Source organism: Bactrocera tryoni, unplaced genomic scaffold (genome assembly GCF_016617805.1).
Source record: "Bactrocera tryoni isolate S06 unplaced genomic scaffold, CSIRO_BtryS06_freeze2 scaffold_220, whole genome shotgun sequence".
In the NCBI taxonomy this organism is placed as follows: Eukaryota; Metazoa; Arthropoda; class Insecta; order Diptera; family Tephritidae; genus Bactrocera; species Bactrocera tryoni.
The window spans coordinates 12,112-22,851 of record NW_024395945.1 but is presented as its reverse complement, the minus strand read 5'-3'; the positions used below and the strand labels follow the sequence as shown (position 1 = coordinate 22,851).

The window sequence follows — 10,740 nt, the reverse complement described above, 5'->3', positions numbered from 1 at the left end:
ACCAAAAATTTGAAGTGATTAGACTACATTTAATCTCTTCACTAATCTAGCCCATTCTTACTGCCGTTGGACAGATGATAAAACAGATGTTTTTGTCATTCAAGAATTCACATGACTTAATATTTATTGAAAGAAAACTTTATTATACTTGTATAGTAATTTGTTATAAAAGCCGTCTTCCTTTAAATATTTTCCATATAATGGACATAATGGACGCATTTTTTATTTTCATTTTCATTTCGTTTTAATTAATTTTTTGTAGTTTACATTTTAAGATTAGAACTGTCATTTTTGTATGGCTAAATCTTGTTAAATTTATAAGATTTCAGCAGCGAATATGGTATAAGACATTAAAGCCTTGAAATTTTAAATCATTTAAATAGATTGTGTATATTTTTATGATTACTTTTAGAGGCCTATTATGTTTCATTCATTAGATAAGCCAAGGTGTATTTTCATTTGATAAGGGAATTTTGTTACTGTGCGATAATAATTTGCATCGAAAACATTAAGTTTGTAGGTGCCGTGGCTGAAAAGCTTGATTAAGAAGTCGTTATTTATTAGAGCTGTAATATTAGAATGTATGTTATTAAATCCTTTACATCGTTTATTATAATAGGAGGTGGGCGGTGGGTTTTAGTATCATTGTTGGCACCTGCGCTTTGTTTTATTTTTGCGGTTTTTTGAAGAGCGCTTCTTTTTGGTAATCACTGAGTTTGTTTAGCTAAGCTCATCTTCACCACTTTTGTATATTTGATCAACATTCATAATTGAATTTTTGCCTCAATACTCCACATGCTTGCTTTACTAGTTTTTAGTTTTCGTTTTTTTTTTTATAACGCTACTTTATCTTTATGTAAGTGATTTTTATTAGCTTCCCAAAGTTTAAGCCTTTCATTTATAAGCGAGTTTGTTTTTCGTTTACTTTCCTATTTTATTTTTCCTAAATGAGCTGAGACTGTTTCTCGGCGTCACACCTCCAGCCATTTTTATTTTCTAGTGATTTCTCTACAGGGTAATAGCAGAGAACGTAAATTACAGAAGGTCCAACTACGGACAAGCTGATACTTGAACTGTTAAAAGCTAACAAAATGCACGATGGCGTGTTTCACCACAGCTAGCTAAGAAGAGAAATTTTAACAGTGGCGTGTGAACAGAGCTAGTATTCAATAGAAAATTATGCTGATAACATTCTAAATAAATTATATTTATTTTCAAAACAATATTTGTAGTTAATGTGCGAATAAGAGTTATTTATTAAATATTTCATGTGCTTGATAATATATTATAAATTCACAAATATTTATGTAGATATGCTATATATATATATGTATGTACATATGTGTATATGACATAGTATTATAATATCCTAAAAAATAATATATTACAATAATATTTCATTTTAATTTTCATGCATCTACATATCAGATAGGCTATGTTCGTAAATGCATCATGACGCGCATCATGACGATTGCATAACAAACAGAACGTTCGAGAAATGCAATATTGCAACACTGCAATAATCAAGCGTTCAAAACAACACTTCTATCAACTGTCATGCATAATTTCTATCAAAAAATTGTTTACTGCATTTAACTACGATGTCTGACGAAAAGTAGAAATTTACCAAAACTGTTTTATTTTAATTTTTTTGTAATTGAAATTTTAGTTAAATTATGTTAATAATAATTGTATAAATTATTATTTTTAAATTTTTAGTGAAAATCTCAGTAATGCGGAGACGCAGTTATTGCTGAATTACGGTTAATATGGAGGGACGAATTTAAATCGGTAGAAAGAAGAAAAATGTATTGTGGAAGAAAGTTTTGAGCGAAATTAAAAATGTAAATCACATATAAGATTTGGACGCTACAGCGCAAAGAAATTCTTAAATCTCTTGGTAACGTACAAGCGCATTAGAAAAGAAATAATTCTTCAGTAGAAGCTACATCCTGGAAATTGCTTTGAGGACTTCGACAGTTTATGGTACAAAGGTACTCAATTACTCCTCAATAGCAAATTGCAACCTCTCTTTGGATTTGTTGCCTTCAACGTCGCCCACATCTTCAAGTGAAATGAGTCGCCAGATTCTCCTGGAAAACTAGCAGTCAGAGAGCCACTCGTCCTCGAGCGACATCTAACAAAGACGCATTTTAAAGTTTTCGAAGCAGAGGCGGTTAAAGAAGAAGCTCGACATAACGAGGTCATGGCTATGGAGAGGAAAAGCTGTCTCTAGAAAAAGAAAGGCAAAGCTCTACTAGACATTAAATCGGTGTTGGCAGATTATTTAAAAAATAGTGTTAATATGAATAGATAAGTATTTGGCCTGTGGTAGAGAACTGAAATGTACCTTTTTATTTTTTATATGTGTAAGAAGTTCAACTTATTTTTTTATTGAAACTAGGTTTAGTTAAATAAATGTTTTTTCTTATAGAAAATGTCCTCGGGAAACGACTTTATTGTTTTAATAAATGATTTGTTTTTTAGGTATTTTTTCTTTTTAAAGACAAACATTTGTACCTACAAATTTTTCTTTTTGACTTCAATAGCCTTCTTTTACTTAAATTTAAAGAAAATCTATCATTTCTTTGCTCTAAATTTCTCGTCTAGTATTAGATTCAGCAAAATTTCCATTTTTGGTATTATACGCGTTCAAAATGCAAATAAATGTATCTACCGAGTGTCAAAAATTGTATAAGTATCAAACGTCAAACTTGCAGTGTTGCAACTGTTGCTTATGCTGCAAATTGCGATGCGTTACGAACATAGCCATGTTGTGGAGCAAAATACGGGTGACGCTTTGTCGTCGCGTCAGTTCTTCATTTGCGACCAATAACTTTGACCAAAACGTAGCTTCAGCCATTGGTTACCCAGCGGAATTTCGTATGAAGCAATAAGTGTACATCTTTACATACAAAGTTGTGTGTTGACAAATTTACAAACATTTTGCGTATGGTTCTTGTTGTTTACATGCAAATTATTACTTGCGCGAACGCGGGGTGGTTTTAAAAGATGTTAATCTAGTGAGCTATTGTTAAAAACTAAGCCCGTTATCTTTATTTCACTTATATTTATACAATTGATATCTTAAGCCTAGGTTTAGAGTTCATCTTTCATTCTAAAGTGCAGACTTATGTGTTAGATGATGTGCTGTCTAATTCTATTTAAAGCGTGCCATAAGTTATAGTTTATGGCCGCTTCCTAAGTCCCGTCTTCGATTTTTATGTCTTGTTTTTTAACTTTAATATTTAATATAATATATGTTGTATTTTTGTAATAAAATAAATTATGATTATCAATAATAAATGCCACAAATGTAAATATTATTCCATAAATGCAGTATTTTTATGTCTTGTTTTATTGGATTTAACATGTAACTTTAACATATCTTATATCAATATTTGTTGTTTCAATATATTATTTTACACAAAATTGCTTAAATTTTCCTTCCTTTAAATATTTAAAAATTTTTCCAGTCGGATTTTCATATTATATATCATCAATTATAACATTATCTTCAAAAGTTATGAAATATACTCCGTCTATTGTATGATTATTCACATTATGTTTTCCGGAAAATATTATAGCTCCGTCTTTTATAATATAATATTTATTACCTTATTTTCACATTAATTTTTTGTACAATTAGCATGTTTATTATATAACATGTCTGGTAAACAAGTATTATTAGTATTGTATTATCATACAAAATGCATTATTTAACACTTTACAAACTTGGACTGAATAAAATTTATTTTCTTATTTTGATTCATTGGTATTTTCATTTTCAATTAGTAATTTACATCTTTTTTTGTGAGACGGGTATTGCTTTAAATAACTACAAATGTTTGAAATTTTGGATATTTAATATATACTTGGTAAAATATGATAAATGTGGTTATCTGGCAATTACTGAATTCAGCATAAGAAAGATTCATCAAGCTACCTGGCTGTCTCCGGATCGAAAACTACCAACCAAGATCGATCATGTTGTGATGGGCGAGGCACGTCTCAGTGTTTTGAATGTGCGTGCGCTCAAGGTCCTAACATCGACTCGGACCACTATCTTGTTGCAGCTAAGATTCGCACCCGCCTCGACGTCGAGAAGCTTACAATTACAAACGAGACAAGCCGAACGATTCTCTACTCGGCTTGCACTCCTGCTCTCTGAGAGCACTCGTCAACAACTCGGTATAAGGGAACTGTGGGACGGCATTTCAAATTCCTTACATACAGCTGCAACCGAAACCATTGGTTTTCGGAAAGAGCAAAAGAACAGCTGGTACGATGAGGAGTGCCGTGTCGCAGCGGAGAGAAAACAGGCTGCCTAACTCGCAACGTTACGATCGACCACTACACGTGCGGGATGGGTAGATACCGAGAGTTGAAGAGGGAAGCGAGACGCATTTGCAGACAGAAGAAAGAGGCCGGGAAATCTATTACTACCTATAGTAGAGTTTGATGGTAATCCTCTCTCTTCTCGTAGTACCAAAGCGAGTTCACTTTGGAGGACACTCCTGCATCATTACATCGACCGTTACACCCAATATCCACGTGCAAATGAATTTGCAATTTGCATCAACCAAGGCCAACAAAACTATACTGTTTGTGCCTTTATAGTTGTGGTAAAATGCACCATCTTTTCGCGATGGCCTAAAGGTTATGTGTTTACCATCCAATGCGCCCAGGCAATTTGGAAATTGCCATCGTATTGCAAAATTAATTATTTATTATAAGAAAATAAATTATTTATACCTTCAAATATAGCGTCACAAACTTCGGAAATTATTCCACTTATTGCTGGCTGCGAAATTTTTGACCCAAAATTTAAACTTTGAAAGGATTCTCCTATAAAATATAAAAAAATATTAAGTTTTTTAAATTTTAGTTTAGAATATGAAAAAGTCTAATTTTAAACTTACCCAAGTTGCGAGAAAACGGAGGGTCAGTGACAGCTTTTCCGTTGCAGAAATTGCAGCTCGCATCACAGTATCTTCCTTCAATATGCCGTCCTGTTTTACAGATAATATGAAATTATACTGCGTGTCTGACATTCTTATATAATTTTTGTGTCCATTTACATCAATGTGCAGTAGTTCCTTCATTAAAAATGAATGTGAACCTATTTGTGCCTTGGTTGTTCTCCATACTTTAACCCATTGTCGTTTCTTTTTCCTTATAGGTATTTGGGCCACTCTATCACATATATTAATCAGTTCTGTCAATTAACAAATACATTTTATTTATAATTCAAAATTAAAACAAAGATTATATAACAGACCTTCACATATATCACCCTTTTCACTATCGTCTGAATCAATTTGTATGGCTTCCTCCATACATTTCACAATATCTTTAATTAATTCGATTTTTTCGTCATACTCCATTTTCTAAAATATTTATATTATATTATGTATATTTGTATACATATTTGCAAATTACTTACCAAAATATGAAACTAAATTTTTTAAATATATTCAGAATATAAATTTCAAAAAAATATACGCAAATGCAACTATGTACTACGAAAGAAAGAACACGAATGCCGAAAAACGTCGCAGCGAACGGTTACGAATAAGAACACAAAGCGTGTTGCTGAACACTGGAAACTCGGCGCGATTCTCCTCTCCTCGTCGCCCCTTCGCCTATAAACCAAGAATTGCCGCAACAAGAGTTGACGCGTTTAATAACACACAAAGCTGCAGGTAAAGTTGTTAAGAGTAGGGTGGAAGCAATTTCAGTTTGGGCATTGTCGATTTCTTCGCCAGTTAGTCGGCATACTGATTGGTGAAGTTTACGAATCAGCCCTTGCATTCGCGGACGGTCTTTTGTTGGACCATTTATTCGCTTTTTTTGAATTATCTGAAAAAAGTACAAGTGCAGCTGGAGAATACTGAAGGTGGGGTAATAGCCCTGACAGACGACAGCGCTAATTTGCATTAGCGAGTATAATTTACATAAACTTGCGCATTTGACCCATTTTAATACAAATTAGTAATGCACAAAAATGTCGTGCATTTAGCTGAATTTACCAAATTTTAGTAGGCAACATTCGTTAAAAATTGCAGACTTTTGTTATTGTGAATGGTGATTAATAGAAAGAAGAAGATAAAACATAAACAAAAGATTTAAGGAAAGCGTTAGAGGTAAGCTGTTTTTATATTGCTAATTATATTATGTGCCAGTATATTTACAAAAACTAATTTTAATATTTTCAGATGGAAGGAAACAAACAATGGGAACAAACATCTATGCCGATATATCTGTGCAAATGGCACACAAATTTACATTAAAAGAAGTTCATGTAAAAATAAGGAATCTCTCTTAAAAATATAGGTATACTATGCATCAACATAATCTTTTTGACATTATTAACTTTTATAAAATTGCAGAGAGGAAAAGAAAAAGTAGGGCCCTCGGGGGCCCACGAATTCAACATTACTTCAGTTCCAGTCATCTATAACTATAAGATTACGAGAACCAATGTCAACTGAACCTATAGCATCACCAGGACCAATGTTATCTGAACGGGTGTGTACGCCAGTAATGACATTGACGAACTCGCCATCAGTATCGCCATTGGGTAGTTCAACATCAGCAGCGGGTACATCTAAAAAGAGAAATTACATGGGCGAACTAATAAAAGTGGCAAAAGAACAAAAGGAATTGCTGAAGACAGTGGTGCAGGACGGGAAAATATTGACCGAGAGAGTTGTTAATGCAATCGAACAACAAAGTAGTAATACAAAAGAGTTTATAGGTGTTATGAAAAATATTTTAGAAAAAATGTACTTATAAATGTATATAATGTAATAATAGTAAAAATTAATATAAACTAAATATTAATTTTATAAATATGTCGGAATACCATTGTCTTCGGTAGACATGTTTGCAGCGTAGCGAGTTTCGGTTTCACACTTACACTTCACAATATTTTCTCACTTCACAATATTTTCACACTTCACACTATTAACTCTTGAACACGACTTCACTAGATCAAGTCCTCAACTCGACTGACTCTACGTCGTTTTTTTCCTTTTGAACTTACCACCGAACCACGCTCGACAATAGCGACGCCACGCTGTTGTCCCACTAAAATGGTACTCCTCGAAGAGACGACATGCAGACAACCACACTCGACGGTGGCGACGCCACGTTGTCGCCCTGCTAAAGCGGTACTTCTTGAAGTGACAACATACAGACAATCATCGGCTTATACATTTATGTGGAACTTAGTCTTCTAGTGAAATTCCCTAAACCGTATACACATACACTCACACACACATAACAATATCCACACACTATTAGGGTGCGCCGACACGGCCATCCTGACCATTACACGACCTCGTGCAATTTTACCAAAAATGCTATGTTACCATTCAATCAACTTATAAAAGTTTATTCAAATGTAATTTCCAATTTTTCATCTAATCTTATAATTTCCATTGACAAACTACTTCTTCATATTTCTATTTCCTTCTTAACTAATATAAAATCTTTTTCCTTAACACAGCTCATTTTCAAACTATCAATAACCACTCATGGTTTATATTATAATACCCAATGCGCCACACACCATGATAAAAACAATTGTTTTGCACTTGTGCCCACATTATTATCACAAACATCATTATAAGCCCTTAAGGCAATTGTACTGTCTCTTTGAACTTTCAACTTTCTTTATTACTGTCTCTTTCAACAGTGTCTCTTTCAACATTCTTTGTTACTGTCTCTTTCAACAGTGTCTTTTTTCAATTTCTACATTACTGTCACATAATCAATTCTTTACTCAATCAAATGCGCCACACGCCATGATCAAAACAACTATTAGTATGTCTTGCACTTGTGATTGCATTATGATCTGAGTAATATGCCATTTTCTTTGGCCAGCAATTCATATATTTTGTCATTCTTATTCGTTTACTTCACTTTCTTTAGTGATTTCAACATTCTCAACATCTTCATTCTCATTTGCTTCAGTAACTTCAACACTCTCAATACTTTCAATATTTTCATTTTCGCTCCCTTCACCGTCCGCAACGGATTCTCTACTTGCAACAACATCCTCATCGTCATCCTTCTCAACTCTTTGCTTGCATATCCACAACTTACCCCATTGGTCAAGTATTCCAAAATTTACCTGTCACCTTCTAGAACCTTTATCTACTACTTCAAGTCCCTTGAATTTCGGACTTAACTTGGTCTGATGTCTTTCTTCACCTTCAAGCAACACAAAATCTCCAACCTTGTGTCCAACTACTTTTGCCTTACCTTTACCAAACCGCCTTTCATCACAAACTGCAGTGGCTAGCGCATTCTTTGCAGCTTCCACTCCCACATTTGGCAGATCAACAAAATTTTCTATGTCACCAGGCGGAAGCAATCCTAATTTGCGTGCCACCTTTTTCCAATAACATTTCTAAAGGACCCGCCCTCGCAATACGGTTGATTCTACAATTGAATGCCAACTGCACCTCTTCTAACACATGCTGCCATGACTGAGTTCCAATTTCAATCGCCGTTAGCATATTTTTTTTAACATGCTCTTGGTTCGCTCCACTTGACCATTAGCTCGACTTGCACCAGTGGCTATCAAATGCAAGTTTATTTTCTGATCTGAACAGAATTGACTGAACTTTGCGCCTGTAAAACACCTTCCCTGGTCAGCTATTATTCGGTTTGGTACTCCCAAACAATGAAACAGCGGATTAAACGGCTTTTATGCAACTCTCACTGTCTAATTTAAGGCTATGGCTAAGCTAGACATATTTGATAAACGCGTCTACCCGAACAATAACATACTACTTCTGGTCACCCTTGCCACTTAACGGGGGGTAAGGTTTGTTATTCATTATATGTAATAAAATTGCACCGTAGCCAGTACAACTTGCGTGTGTATGCAATTAGATTGGATAAATTGGGTCAAAGATGACAAGAACTGATTTTCCTGTAAGAATGGCAATGACCTTTTTCCGTATCTGCTTATGTTCTGTTTTCCAAATAAATTTATTTTTGTCTGCAGTTAAGAAGTAAAACGGTTTCATTAATTGTGAAAATCCTTAATAAACTGTCGGTGGCAACTATCATGATATCGTCCATATAGGCGATAACAAAGGAATTTGCTAGATCCCCTAGTGACTGCATTACTAATCGTTGGAAAATCGAAGGTGCGTTTCTGGGCCCGAATGGCATAGATAAAAATTCGTATTTGCCATCTGGCGTTACAAACGCCGTGTACTCAATAGACGCTGAATGTAAAGGAATTTGATAATATCCACGGGCCATATCTAGACATGTAAAGTAATTAGTTGGAGGAGCTATTTATTTGATCTTGTATAGGTGGTAACGCGTATCGCGACTGTATTTGAATTTAGCTCTCTATAGTCAACACAAAGTCTGTCTGAATCATTTTTTTTTTTCTTAACCAATAATATAGGTGAACAGCTTGGCCTAATTATATTGCATTTTAGTAATTCATTAATTTTTTCTCGAACTAAATCTCGCTCACATGGACTCAAACGATATGTCCCTCTTTTTACAGTTTTTGTTGAATTAATTATTCTTATTTTCATTTCACCAATTCTAACTTTAGTACTTGGGATACCAGATATAAATGAATTTGAGTACTTTGCCAACAATGAATGTAGCTTTATTTTGTCTTGTCCCTCGAGCTCAGTATTAATATCGGTTGGCTTATTGCCAGTACATAAATTAACAATTTTGGTTCTTGGCATTTTAAATTGGTTTGATGAAATAACAATACCAAAACCCTGATTAAGTATTTCACGGCCAATGACAATGTCATTTAGCATATCATCATCGCCTATTACATAAAACAAAATTTCAATACAATTATCGTCAATTTTTACGTTACTTAATATTTTTACAGTACTACATATTCCATTACTGCCTATACCTTTTAGCATAACAATGTTATTGAATCTTTTACCAGAAAATTTTATACTTAGCTTTTCTTTCATTAACGAACATTCCGATCCAGAATCAAAGGTGATTTCAAAAATTTGGTCTATTTGGTTCAGGCATCCTTTAGGTACTGCAACGGTGCAATGTTTCACTCGCTTTTCCCGGTTGAATGCCTTGTTTTCATCAACTTCCTTCTTTGCTTTACTTAACCTATTCACTTCTCACATATTTTATAACTTTCTACACCTTCGCCGTGAGCGCTTTCTTTTTCGCTTTGCATGAACATTAAAATATTATTTACCGCAGCACTTTACACAACTATTTCACAGTTAATACTCGAAGCAGTTTAACTCTATCGCCCGTCCATCCGTCCAACCACACACTTCTCACAAATGCAGCTCTGATAAAAGTAACTACCCATATTACCTTCTTCTAAGTACTTTTCAATGCACAACAACACTTTTTGCACGAGCGCATCGCAAGACAGCACCGGCACCCTCTCAACTCGGTTCATAAACTTGCAACAAGCCATCCTGCAACCCTATTATCTGCATCGCGTATCCATCCACATTTCATTGCCTTTCAATACAATTTCTTGTAAAATTACTTCAACAATAGATCACCACGACGAAGCGCTGGCGCCTGCTTTGTCTGAGCCGAATTTGGGTACTTTCACAGACCTGCTCCGCCCCGCATCTGGCACAGCCAGATCCATAGCCCACACAATCAATTTTCCACTCTGCATCCCATCATGGTACGCCATGGTAAATCCAATGCTTGAGGCAGATGGGCAGATCCCACTTCTGATGTCGGAAT

The 10,740-nt window shown here is 34.5% G+C and overlaps 1 long non-coding RNA gene across 1 annotated transcript; it reads left to right on the top strand.

Annotated features, from left to right (window-relative positions):
* The first annotated feature begins 5,674 nt into the window (after positions 1 to 5,674).
* On the top strand, positions 5,675 to 6,806 carry LOC120780188. Its single transcript, XR_005705835.1, has 3 exons — positions 5,675 to 6,146; positions 6,219 to 6,336; positions 6,393 to 6,806. It is a non-coding gene; the product is annotated as an uncharacterized LOC120780188 (long non-coding RNA).
* Positions 6,807 to 10,740: the final 3,934 nt, after the last annotated feature.